The 13,142-nt window shown below is 37.8% G+C and overlaps 1 long non-coding RNA gene across 8 annotated transcripts; it reads right to left on the reverse strand.

Annotated features, from left to right (window-relative positions):
- Window positions 1–6,190: 6,190 nt before the first annotated feature.
- Window positions 6,191–9,667, reverse strand: LOC141716930 (uncharacterized). Of its 8 annotated transcripts, none has more exons than XR_012573449.1 (6): window positions 9,040–9,666; window positions 8,392–8,462; window positions 7,505–8,303; window positions 7,253–7,400; window positions 6,918–7,046; window positions 6,191–6,797 (listed from the first exon to the last, which is right to left on the reverse strand). It is a non-coding gene; the product is annotated as an uncharacterized LOC141716930 (long non-coding RNA). The 8 variants fall into 8 exon arrangements; XR_012573450.1 differs by having other exon boundaries at window positions 8,392–8,483; XR_012573447.1 differs by having other exon boundaries at window positions 7,505–8,483; window positions 9,040–9,667.
- Window positions 9,668–13,142: the final 3,475 nt, after the last annotated feature.

Below are 13,142 nucleotides of genomic sequence, written 5' to 3' on the forward strand. Positions count from 1 at the left end.
ATGCATGGTAATAATTCGTGGTTATCTTTTATAAAAATGTATATCTTGCTGTTTCAAAAACTTGATGATTTGTGAGAAGTATAGTTTCTTTTGTTTTGCCATAATTGCACCTTAGGTAAAGGATGATCTCCACCCAAAGTTATTTTGAGAATAAGGGAGTTAGTTCAGTAGATTACCATGTTTAAGTCTTGGTTTGAGTATTGGGTTGCTGGTAGTTGAGTTTGTCAAGTCAAGACTTTGGAGAAATGAGAGTTATAGTTTCTGCAGAAATCAGTTTAGTACCCTGAGGTTTAGAGTGAGTTTTGACCATGTCATTAATGTGAACTTTGAGGCCCAAGCCACCAGAAGTTAGTATTGGGAGTATATAAAAGGTTTTAGGTGTCGTTTGGAGGTTTGCATGTCATTTTGTTAGGTGCACAAGTAGAATAACAAAATCTGTCCAGCAGGGGACAATTTTGTTGCAACTTAGAAATAGGGAGATTTGACCATGTCATGGGTAGGCCCTCAATAGGCCCTGTTGGGCCTTAGTTAGAGGGAGTGTCAGAGAAGTTTTTCCAACCATAGTTCATAGGATATGAGTTAGAACCATGTGTCACAAGTTAGTTCAAGTCAGGGCGTTTTCTGCCCAGAAAAACAGGGGAACCTTGGACTTTTAGCTTAGGCCCAAGAAGGTCCAAGCCAGGCCCTTGAGCCACATCAAGTTTGTGAGATGCCCTTAGGTCAGGAGAGTCTTGTGTAAAAGTTTTGAAGGAAAACTTGTAGTTTAAGAGTGTCCAATACACTCAAGAAACTATAGTTGTCATTCTGAAATTTGCACCAGTGAGCACTTTCACTTATCACATAGTTTTAGAACACTTAGGAGTGAGTATTAGGTCGACCACCATAGTTGTAAGATATTACAAGGTCAGAAGAATAAAAGGCACAAGTGAGGGTCAATAGGTTTTGGATAGTTTAGTAAAGGCACATCGAGTTAGGAAGCCAAAATTAGAATACTTTGTCTAGTTTAGCGACCAAGTGACTTAAGTTGTGAGTCTAGATCATCCAAGCCTAGTGTTGTATTATGGTATATATGGTGTTATTTGGTATTAATATATGATATATGATTATGTGGCTATGTATGAACATTTGTAATTTAAAAGTGAATATAAAGTTAAGTGCATATAGGTCTAAGTGCCATCCGTGTTAAATTTCGGGTTGTAAATAGGTTAAGTTGGTGAGAATATATTATAATGAGGATTATTATTATTATTGTAGGATCTCGAGTCGAGGGAAAACTTGCCATAAAGGTCGAGTGAAGCTCCAGTTGTTGCTCCTACCAGTCAGACCAGACCAGCCTTTCTCAAGGCAAGTGATTCAACCTATCTTTCGAATTCACTGTAAATAGTTCATATATATCGATGCAATTATCCCGAGTCATTTTGATATATTTAAATCAAGCGTATCTTTTGTTTATCTTTGAGTTATATAGAGATGCCATGAACCCTCGAGTACGTATTGTAAGTAGTTCAAAAGTCTTTTCATGATAGTTGAATGCCATGATAAAATGAAGAGTTGTTATATTACTTGATTGATCCTCTTGATTAACATGTTGATGGTTATGTTCGAGCTCAGGTAGAATAAGTGATAGTAGTTTGTGTGAGGACTCGGTATTTAAGATCAGATGTAATAGTTGGTAGTGTTGGGCTGTTCCAAACCCTAAACTGTAAGATCTTGGATTTGGTTGTGATATTTCTGTTAAAATTTTGTAATTGCTATATTTAATTTACTGTTTAAGTTGGGGGTATGACAAAACAAAGAAAGCATAATTTTTTGGCAGAAGGCAAGTGCGGTCGCCCTCTACCTTGGCCCGCCCGCCCTGCTTGAACAGAAGTTCAGCGCGCTCGCGCTGTGTCTTGGCGCCCCCGCACTAGGTCGTGCACATAGAAATCCTGTTTTGATTCTGATTGGAAGTTTCGTGCGGTCAAAGTAATCTGGAAGTATAAATACCATAAAATATCAATCATAAAAAAAAGAACTGAAGGGAAAAAAAAGTGGAGAGCACAAGATGGCTTAGAAGAAGAAGATCTAGTTCTATATCTTATTTTTGTATTCTTCTAATTAGGCGATACTTTGGATGCTCATTTTGGATTTGCTTTTTAAACTTTAATACTTTAATATTCTCTTGTAGTATTCAGAACCTTTTTACTATCATGTTTTCATTGGAACCCATGATGACGAGCCGTTCGATTATGAACCCATGATTTAATACTTTAATGTTTTCATTAGGTCTATGTAATTTTTTGGCTGCGTCAATTGAGCACATCTTTGAGGTGAACAAGAACATAGGACTTTTTAGAAAACCCGAGGCTCTGTCATCTTGGCAGAGCAAAGATAAGAAGAAATACTGTGAATACCACGAATCATGCGGACATAACACACATGAGTGTTGGTAGCTAAAAGATGAAATCGAAGCTCTAATCAAGGAAGGATATCTCGGTGAGTGGGTAGTAAAGGAAGTAAGGAGGCATAAAAGTGGCACTGACAAAGCAAAGGAAGAAGGAGGTCGCACTCCTCGAGGGTCTAACAATGAAACTCTGGAAGAAAATAAGTTTGTTAGGGATAGCAGCATCCGAACAATATATGGAGGAGATCTTGGGATGAAATGCAGTAACAGATCTTTGGCAAGATATTCCAGGGAAGCTCAGTTTAGACCACTAAATAACATCCATAGGGTGGAGACTCGGCCACCCAAAGTATTCAAGGGAGAATCCATGGATATCACCTTCAGGGAGGCAGATTCCAGGTGGGTACACCACCCCACAATGATGCCTTGGTCATTTCTCTCCAAATCAGGACTAAAAACATCTATAAAGCCTTTGTAGAAAATAGAAGTTCAACAAACATCCTTTACTACAGGACCTTTAAGAAGATGGGATTGCCTGATTGAGATATGTCAGGGAGGATTCTTGGGTCTATGGTTTTTCTGGTGAAGGGGTTAGAGTAATGGGATCAATTTGATCGCCATGCACCCTGGGGGAGAGTCCATTGTCCGTAACAAAGATTCTTGAGTTCGAGGTCCTAAATCAGGATTCATCCCATAATGTGCTGCTAGGACGACCTTTTCTTAGGGAAATGCGGGTCATCACTTCGATCCACCATCTTACCATCAAATTTCCAACCCCGAATGGAGTTGGCAGCATAAAGGGCTCTCAATATGACTCTCAGAAATGTTATAGGCAAGCTATGAGGGGCTTTAAGAAAAGGGATATCCAATTCGGAGATGCATCAAATGATGAACGAGAGAGAAGTATCGAACAACCAATCGAGGAAATTCCGGTCCATTACTATATTGAACAAGAAAATGAATGCTCCTCTGAATTACCTCCGACAACGCTGTTCTTAGAAGACACTATCAGGATTGAGAATTTGGAAGAATAAGACCCCCCAAATGACATAATCCAAGCAAATTTCAATAGGGAACATCTCGAAGGGAGATTTGATGTTTTTGCAGAGTCTTGGACAAGATGTATATAAGGTAGATGCCCCTTTTTCTGAGGGCACGCCCTTATCTTCAGGAATCCCGAAAGAAGTTGATGCCCCTGTATGGCAGGGCGCGCCTTCTACCATCCCAAATCTGAAAGAAGTTGATGCCCCTGTTATACAGGGTGCGCCTTCAATGGGAAAAGAAGTTGATGTTTCTCTCGAAGAGGATGCGCCTTCTCAACAGAGTGATGAGGATCATAATCAGCTCGACTTAGACCCACGGATACCAATGCCAACCGAGAAAATGGGGCCAGCGGAAGAAATAATTGAAATCCCTGTTGACGAAAAGGATCCAAGCAAAGTTCTAAAAATTGGATCTCAATTGGCTCGATGATTGAAAGAGGGGCTTTCCATATTTCTCTTGGCAAACCTTGATGTATTTGCGTGGAGCCATTCTGATATGGTGGGAATTGACCCAAAAGTTATGTGCCATCGATTGAATATCGATCCAAAGCATAAAGGGATTTGGCAAAAGCGCAGGGCTGTAAGTGGAGAAAGGGAGGTAGCCTTGGCTGAGGAAGTAGTTAGACTCTTGGATGTCGGGCTAATCAGAGAATCTTTTTACCCGGAATGGTTGGTAAATTCGGTGTTAGTGAAAATGCCTAATGGAAAGTGGAGAACATGCATGGATTTCACCGATCTGAATAAAGCATGCCCGAAGGATAGCTTTCCTTTGCCAAGAATTGATCAGTTGGTTGATGCAATTGCCGGACATGCTTTGCTAAGTTTCATGGATGCGTACTCCGGCTATAATCAAATTTCTATATATGAACCTGATCAGGAGCACACCTTCTTCATCACTGATAGAGGTCTCTACTATTACATCGGGATGCCATTCGGTCTAATCAATGTCGGAGCAACTTACCAAAGACTGGTGAATAAGATGTTTAAAAAGTAGATCAGGAAAATAATGGAGGTATACGTGGATGATATGCTGGTAAAATCTAAGCAAGCAGAGGATCGAATAATGAATTTGGCAGAGATGTTCCGCATTCTGAAAATATATAGGATGAAGCTGAATCCCCATAAATGTGTATTTGGTGTGGAATTGGGGAAATATTTAGGGTTCATGGTTAACCACCGAGGAATTGAGGCAAACCGAGCAAAAATCAAAGCTTTGTTGGATATGAAATCTCCCACCAACATTAAGCAAGTACAAAGTCTGATGGGAAGGATTGCAACTTTGAATCGATTTATTTCAAAGTCTTCAGATAAATGCAAGGAATTCTTTAAAGCAATTAAAGGCATGGGAAATGATTTTGTGTGGACCTCGGACTGTGAAGAAGCTTTTCAGAAAATCAAAGAACAGTTGGGAAATTCTCCTATGTTGGCCAAGCCAGAAGATGGAGAAACATTGATTCTTTACTTGGCAGTCTCAGGATACTCCATCAGCACTGTGTTGGTAAAAGAAGAGGAATGTCACCAGTCACCGGTATACTATGTGAGTAAGAGATTATTGGATACAAAAACTAGATACACCAGCATGGAGAAATTAGTATATGCCCTTATTCTTGCGGCACGAAAGCTAAGGCCGTACTTCCAAGTTCGTCGGATAGAGGTTTGTACCGCCTATCCTCGCAGATATATTCTACATAAGCCAGAGTCGTCAGGAAGAATGCTAAAATGGGCAGTAGAATTGAGATAATTTGATCTGGAGTATTTCCCTTGCACAACAATCAAAGGACAAACATTGGCAGATTTCATACTTGAGTTCGATTCTGAAGTAGATGATAAGTCTATAGTGTTGGAAGAACCTTCCTCACAGGGAAATTCCTCTGTCAAGGTGAGAGAAGAGTTCCCACACCCTTGGTGGATCTTCCATGTTGATGGGGCTGTAAATAATAACAGAGCGGGAGCCGGAATTGTCTTGGTTACCCCGGAAGGACATCATCTGATGAGCGCCATTCACTTCAAGTTTTACGTCACCAACAACGATGCTGAGTATAAAGCACTAATCAATAGCTTGAAGATAGCTTTGGAAGTTGGGGTCGTGAATTTGATTGCTCGGAGCGACTCAGAGTTAGTAGTCAATCAAGTCAATGGAGGTTTTTAGGCCCGAGGACCTCGAACGGAATTGTATATGAGATGTCTGCAGCGTTTTCTTAGAAAGTTTGAAAACGCCAAGTTGGAAGGTGTGCTAAGGGAAGAAAATAGCAATGTGGATGACTTGGCAAAAATGGTTTCATAGATGGATAGCGTTCTTCTAGGGAAAATTCCTTTAAGAATTCAAGAAATTCTAAGTATTCCAGAAGTGAGTGTGCTTCAGATACAAGAAATCTCGCAAGAAATTTGGATGATACATATTCATAACTATATCCAGGAAGGGACTTTGCCAGAGGACAAGCTACAGGCTTGACTCCTTCGCTATCACTACACCATAATTGGGCTATTATAATGCCTAATTGGTGTTATAATAGGCCATAAAAGCGTTACAATAGGTCTATTGTAACACCAGGGGGCGTTACATATACGAACATTACAATAGACACCTTAATGTAACACTGCACTGATATATTGTAACAGAGAGGAAAACATTACAATAGGCACCTACTATAACACCAACAGGCCTAAATGTAACATAAAATGAGTGATACAATAACTTGATCAACATTGCATAAGTGGGACCACTTGTGGGTCCCATATAATTTATTATAACAGTCTGTTCTATCAATTATAACGCCAATCTTTTTAATTAAGTAATAGTAGCATTTGTAATCTAACACTAAATTAAAACATACATTACACTATAATAGGCATATGTAACATTTAAAAAGTATTGAAAACAACAAAGCTGTTATCACAAGTGTAATAAAAGAAATTACATAATTAACTCTAAGTGTGGCAATTAGTTCATTCCCCTCAGCCTTCCTACTGTATGTACACCCTGATAACTGTGTCCAATTACAGTAATATGCTCTGTTGTTGCAAGGAGAGGTCACGAAAGTTGTACTTGGGTTGTGGCTCGATTCAAGTTGATCAGCCATACTATAATTAGCTTTGTACCACCCACTATTCTCTAGAAAATCCAATGTCATCTTTGAGACTACTGACCTCGTATCCACTAAACCGGTCATGATTTCATTCATTAGAAGCATTTTCTCCCAGTGAGACCTTGTAGCAAATCTACTTCTTGAATTAAAGTACTTGTATTGACTGAACCTGTCATGATTAGAATGAAACTGTACTCATGCATCACCAGTAGGCAAATGACCAGTTGGTATTTGTAACAGGAAAGATTTTCATTTTTCCCAACTATCAATGCTTCATATACATATCTGACAAGTACAATGGATATATTAGTAAATATCTTAGGTTGTGTGTGGTAAGGAACATATACACACAAAGTTAAGACAAGGTTGCTTCTATTTTAAATTGATGCTAACACACACTCATACCCTTATGAGTAAATGCAGAAATCTGTAACTTATATGAGCATCAGCTCCTGAGGAAATCAGGATATTCAAATTGGTGGGGAAAGCTAAACATGTCACTCGCTTCTGATGGCCTTTCAGTACAGATTTTACCTACACAAGTCAACACAGTACTATTAAAATTAATTTTGATAAGACAAATTACAAATATTACCTCATCAGTCTCAACATTGTATATACATTAACTAAATCGTTCATTACGACTTCTACTCATCTTACAAATAATATATGCTAATCAATACATTAATAGTCTATCTAAACATATTTAAACAGAGTAATTACTACATATCTAAACATACCTTGCAGCCTAGTAGACACTGTGTATAAGTCATTCTTGGATAGGTCCATGCATGGCAAAGCTTCCTCGAGGTGAACTCCTACAATGTCAATGGCCATAAGAAGGCCACTAGCTGATTACAATATCTGTGGAATAACTTTTGCAGTGTCCTGTAAAAATCCAAATGATTATGTCAGGTACCCCACATATATTAAGTTAAAGAGTATTCGAAGTAAAAGGAAAGAAAACAGACTTAATTGTAAATCTTTAGTACCTTTTCCACTTGGATTTTGTTCATCAGAATCCCACATCCAGAGCTTTTGAACACCCCCTGATTCAAGTACCAAAAGACCATTCCAGAATTTGTATATAAAATCCGAGAAACCTGGTTTTAGAAGTTTCAGAAATGAAAGTCTTATGACAGATGTATCATGAAACAAATGTTAGAATATATATTAGTGAACCCTGCTTCCGGTGTCTAAGGTGTAAAGGGTAAGCAACCGCCATCGAATAGGATTAGCAGTCTTTGTCAACTGCCCTGATTTGGCCTTATCTACTACATCATCCAAGGGGGGGTGAAATTTCCTGATTTTCACCCACAACAAATATTTATGAAAACGGATGTATTCCATGGACCTACATACAGAAATAGAAATAACAATTGATGGTAACAATTGGTCAATTATAAATGAACTCAACTACTGATCGCATTCTTCGAATTGTAGCTTGAACTGAAAATTTTGGGAGAATTTCGCATATCTATAATAAAACAAATTTACAAAGAAACAAATATCTCTCTCCTGTTATTAGGACCAGAAATAGTTGTCTCACCAATTCTTAAATGTTTTTCTTATGTTTTTTTTTCAGAGTCCGGACAGGTGTAATGTTTCTTCTAGCAAAGGCTTTATGTACTAAACATAACCATCAGGAACAACCGAATCACTCAGTGGATCCTTCCATGCTGCCTCGTAGAGTTTCGGATATACATTGCCATCATAGCGTCCGAGAAAAGAACCAAGTTAGTGGTCTGTGTAGTTGAATGAATCTACGAGGGCAACAATATTAGGTCGGACCTGATCATATAACAAGGATATTAAGAACCCTGGCTTAATATAGGATTGATAGAATGTATAAGCATCTTTGAAGTAACTTATAACTTACAAATAAACATTCTGATGGTTAGACCCTTAAACTTTGACCATGTATAGATTGCAGATGCTCGATCAAATTATCTAAAAGTTCATGTTACGCAGCTAACCAAATCAACCAATCAGGATCAACAAACCAAATAAAAAGAACATATCTAAATTCATCCGTTATCGCTACTTTTATAAGAAAATGATCAACATTACCTTGCGGAAACTTAAACATATCAGCTAAATTCACATTCAACTCATTATATACATGTACAGACTGAGAATATCCACAAAACAATTGAAAAATCTATTTTATTTAAAGAATTAAAGTTAGTTAATCAGCTCTATGGCGAGTGTACTACGACATTATATACATAGTGCATATATGTGTAGTGTACAACTGTACATAGTCTTATCAGCTAGCTTCTTATTCAACTCATATACGTAAATGAAAATATCACTTTTCCGACTAATTAAATGCCTACATTCAAATCCAACTCATATAGATACCAGCTAATTTCATATTTATCTCATTCATAAATGTATCAGCTAATTTCATATTCAATTCATATACATATCAGCTAAATTCACATGCATCTCATGTAGACATATATTACATAAATATATACAGAACACGAGACAATTAACAATCATAAACGACAGAGAAATCTACCTTTTAATAAATTAACAGTAATTCACTCTCTAGCGAGTCCTCTGGTACGTGTATATATATGTGTATGCATAATCTCTCTCTATCTCCCTCTCTCTCCTTCTCTCCCTCTCTCTCCTTCTCTCCATGTTCTCCCTCTCCCTCTCTCTCCCTCTCTCTCTCTCTCTCCCCCTCTCTCCCTCTCTCTCCCTCTCTCTCTCTCCCTCGCTCTCCCTCTGCCTCTCTCCCTCCCCCTCTCCCTCTCCCTCTCTTACCAGCAAACAATATAGAAGATAGAAGAGAAAAAAAGTACTTGAAAAGAAATTTGTTTGTCTGAAGAAGTCCTACACACATAAATAAAGAACGATTAGTTGAAGTTCAAGTAAATATAAGCCCTAATTAAATTTAAAAATGAAGAAACCCGTATTTTGAACTCAAATTCAAAGCCCTAATTTCAAAAACATGCTTCATCCCATGAATTAATTGAGATCTTAAATATACAACGAGGTTGTAGAGACAGTGCGATGAGATTGCAGAGAGGCGTCGTGCAGTGGTCGGTGAGGTTTGAGAGAGAAAGGTGTGAGCGAGAAAGAATGTTGGGGAGAAAGAGTCTTGATGTCTGAGTTTGGTTTAACTCAATCATTCATTTGGGTGGGAAAAATGCCGCCCAATATTTCATCTGGTAAAATGTTTATCATTTTTAATTGTTTTCATTTTACTTTTTAATTTTAATTATTAAAATATTATTCATTAAATAAAAAAATATACAAGTAATTTCAAATAAATAGGAAAATAAAAAAAATCTTTGAATTTATGTATAAGAAATTCTAGATTTAAATCATATTATTTGTTAAATTGATCATTCACTAGTAAATTAGAATATAATTTAATACTAATTTATGATAATATTTTTATTTTAATATTTCCAAAAATTAAAAAAAGTATCTACTATAACACCAGTTGTTGGTGTTACATGCTGTGCAACACCAGAAATTCTCTACAACACTAGCTTTATGGCTATTGTAACACTGCAATAGAGGTGTTACAATAGGCCAAAAATCTCTTAGCTAACATAACACTCCTTGTAACACTTACATTACAGTAGCCCACTTATGACGTAGTGTATCAGGCTGCAAAATACGTTGAATATGATGGGGTGTTATACAAGAGAGGGTTTAATCACCACTATTATGATATGTAGATCTGGAATAAGGAAATTATATTCTTAGAGAAGTATACGAAGGTATTTATGGCAATCACTCGGGGGTGGCTCGTTGGCATTAAAAGTCCTTAGACAAGGATATTATTGTCTAACCATGAAAGATGATTCCTTCAAATTTATTAGGGCATGTGATTAATGCCAATGATTTGCTAACCATTCAAACGCTCTAGCAACATCCATAACTTTGTTGGAAAGTCCCTGGCCCTTTGCTATATGGGGAATTGACCTCACTGGAGAACTTCCAAAAGCCAAGGGGGTGTGAAATACGCTGTCGTAGGTGTTGACTACTTTATGAAGTGGGCAGAAGCTATGCCATTGGCCACGATTACAGCTAAGAAAATCAAGGATTTTGTCTTCAATTCTATAGTCTGCAGATTTGGTATCCCATATAAACTCATCTCTGACAATGGGAAACAGTTTGACAGTAAAGAGTTGAGGAAGCTTTGCGAAGACTTGAACATCAAGAAGGATTTCTCCACAGTCTATCACCCGCAAAGTAATGGCCAGACGGAGGCCATCAATAAGATCATTAAACATACTCTGAAGGCCAAGATAGAAGAAAAGAAGGGAGATTGGCCGGAACAAATGCCAATGGTCCTTTGGTCTTATAACAAAACTCCAAGATCGACTACGGGGGAATTCCCTTTTATTCTCACTTATGGGTATGAGGCTATGATTCCCGTAGAAGTGGGAGCTGGATCTTTGCGAAGGGATTTATTTGTTGAGGAAGATGCAGAAGTCAATCAAAGGCTCCACTTGGATTTGCTAAACGAAGCTAGAGTGAATTCTCAGTTAAAACTTGTTACATATCAGCAAAAAATTGCAAGGTATTTCAATAAGAAGGTGAAGTCTGTGCCCTATAAGGTGGGAGATCTTGTGTTGCGAAAAGTCATGTCAAACACTAAAATAGCTCAATATCGGGTGTTTGGAGCTAAATGGAAAGGACCATACAGGGTCAAAGCTATACTTTGGAAGGGTCTTATCGCTTGGAAGACATAGATGGAAAGCTTATCCCTCGATGGAATGCAGAGCACTTGCGGAAATATTATCAGTAGGGTGCGTGTTGAGTGGCATTTATGATACTTTTTTACGCTCCGTAAAGCTTTGAATTTATGTATTTGTACTCAAGTTGTTGGTGTTTTAATGTGTTTTCTAGTGTTTTTGCATTTTCAGGCATTCTCCAGGTTATCGGGTGAATTAGCATGGTTTTAGTGCTAATTGGGTGTTAAGATGGTGTTGGAATAAAAGCTCGTGGAAAACCAACTCAAATCAGCAAGGAAAAGAAGAAGTCAGAATTTTATCCAGGGAGTCAGCGCGCCCGCGCTGTGATAGCGCGCGCCCGCGGCCAAATATCATAAACTCATCGCGCCCGCGCTGGTCAAGCGCGCGGCCGCGCCAGGTCGGGATAGCAGAATTCTGTTTCTAATAGGATTTTGAGAGTTTGAAGCCCTCGTCAATTCTACAACATATATAAACATAAATAAAGACGTTTTGCAAAGGAGAAACGTACCAGAACACAAGGAGAAGGCATAAGAAGTCCGTTTTAGCATAATTCAACCAAGATGAAGAAGATCTAGTTTAACTTGTGATTCTTTGTTTAAGTTATAATGTTGGATGCTAGTTTTCTTATTCGTGAACCTATACTCTTGTTTCATACTTTGTTTATTAATTGTTTATAAGGACTACATTTATTATGCCATGCTTTCATTGGAACCCAAGTTGATGATGAGTCCGATCATGGGCTAATCGTTATCGTGCGGTTCTAGAGGATTTATTTATGAATTTCTTTAGTTTATTTGTTTCGATGCCTTAGTGTGTGGTTATTGTATAATAACCTAGTATTGGTTGTGCTTATTTGTCTTATGAGCGTCGCGAACTTATAAGATAGTGCGTTAATTCTTAATGAAGAGAAAGTGAATTTAAGGGTTTAGAACTTGCCATGCTAGCATAGGTTCATGTGTTATTGTTATGCATGATGCGTAGGTAATTTTAACCATCTTACTTGCCCTATGTAATCATGATAGATAAATTGTGCATTAAACCGTTATGTTGTCAAATTCTATAGACATATAGGGTCTCAATATAATTGGTGTCTATTTAGCTTCTATCTCTTTTGTGGATGTCTGGTAGTATGGTATTCATGCAACGGAAGTTGGCATTTATCAGTTTCGTGTTATCTAATTAGTATCATCACCACTACATGCTAAGGTTAAGAACGAAAAGGCTATTGAATGAAGTATTCCATGATGTTAGAATCCCATGTTTGTCATATATATTAACTCAACCATTCTTATTCTCTTAGTTATAATTGTCAGCTTAAGTTTAGTTTAAAATAATCTCAATTTGTTAATCGTCTTAGCATTGAATAACAATCATACCATTGTTGCATAGATACATTGACTGAAATTACAACTTGATTCTCTGTGGGAACGAACTAAAAGATATTCTATATTACTTCCGAACACGTATACTTACGTGGATTTTGGCGCGTGTTTAGCAACTAACAAGTTTTTGGCACCGCTATCGGGGAATTCGGTGTTAATTTTTAGTTTATGTGTTTGTCATCAGTGGTCGTTAAAGTTCACTGACTCAGACATTGTTACTTATCTGTTTCTTTGTCTTATTTCAGGTACTCTAGCGAGCGTGTATGCATACGCGTTCGCGGGCTCGTAAGAGAACTCTGGATCAAGCCGAGGAAGAAGCTGTAGTGATTCGAAGGAAAGTTTTGGAGGACGAAGAGAATATAGAAGAAGAAAATAAAGTCGAGGAACCAGCTCTAGTAGTGATGGGAGATCAAGCAGAAATTCCTATTCTCAACCTAAGATCAATGATATTCAGTCGAGCATTATCAGACCAGCCATCTCGGCTAACAGTTTTGAGATCAAGTCAAGCACGATTCAGATGA

This window comes from Apium graveolens, chromosome 4 (assembly GCF_009905375.1).
Source record: "Apium graveolens cultivar Ventura chromosome 4, ASM990537v1, whole genome shotgun sequence".
Taxonomy (NCBI): domain Eukaryota; kingdom Viridiplantae; phylum Streptophyta; class Magnoliopsida; order Apiales; family Apiaceae; genus Apium; species Apium graveolens.